We start from the raw sequence: 1,059 nt of genomic DNA on the forward strand, positions 1-1,059 counted from the left end.
TCTCTCTCTTTCTCTCAGCGCTCAGCGTGCAGTTGAAATGTCCCAGCAGACGTGTTTTAGCACAATAGTTGGCAACGCATTTCAGGAATATGTGGTTCATAGTTTTTCTCAATGCATTTGTTGTGTGAACAGGATAAAGTTTTCAAATTTAAGGACTTTGGAGTGAGCTGGGTAAATTAAAGTTAAAGGACAATTGTGTACTGATGGTGCGAAGAGCTTGTTTTTAGTCTCGTGTTAGTATCTCGATCATAATCTGCAAGCACTTCTACGACCATATAGCTTCAGTTTGATGTACACAGCTGGCACTGCATTCTTTACTAATCCAGTATGTCTTTGTTTCAACAGTCTAAGAGTTATGCAGTTGCGTGCGCCGAAAAACCTCTACTAAAACAAAAAGGTCGAAGAATTTGTTGGTTGAGCCACTGTGTTTGTGTGCCCAGAAAAGGTCATGGGGAAAAGAATACTTTCTGTAAAAATAAGTAACACTGAACTGAGCTGTTTCTGTTGATAGCGTTATTACTACAGCACATTGATAGCTTATTACAGAGAACATGGACGTACTGTTAGCTCATTACTCATTTGGTTTGAAGCTGAACTAAGGGGCAGATGGCCCAGGCTCAAATCCCCTAATGGGGCATTCTAAACTTTTAGTTGTTTGGGGGAATTTTCAAGGCCCTCAACCCATTTGGCTCAACTCTATAAAAAATGGACAATAAGTTCGGAGTATCTACCTCTTGCATTGTTGAAAGAGGCGTTAAATCTATAGAGTATCGGAGAACATAAGTGTTAAAATTCATTAATATGTGTGTTCAACATAAATCTTGTTACATTTTTGTCTTTCTGTCATGAAACAACAGACCTTTCAACTCACCTCAGCTGTAATTTTGTATAGGCCTAGTTCTTCTGAAATATTAGTTAGCCATTGTATCTCCCATTTACTTCCAAGGTTTTCCCACTTACGGCATTTTTCCTAATTTAACCTGCATGACAATATTCTAGAGACCATAATATTATGTATTATCGTCAGTGTGGTAGGCAATCCACTTAAGTCCGTTTTGT

Source organism: Aplysia californica, unplaced genomic scaffold, assembly GCF_000002075.1.
Source record: "Aplysia californica isolate F4 #8 unplaced genomic scaffold, AplCal3.0 scaffold00892, whole genome shotgun sequence".
Classification (NCBI taxonomy): Eukaryota; Metazoa; Mollusca; class Gastropoda; order Aplysiida; family Aplysiidae; genus Aplysia; species Aplysia californica.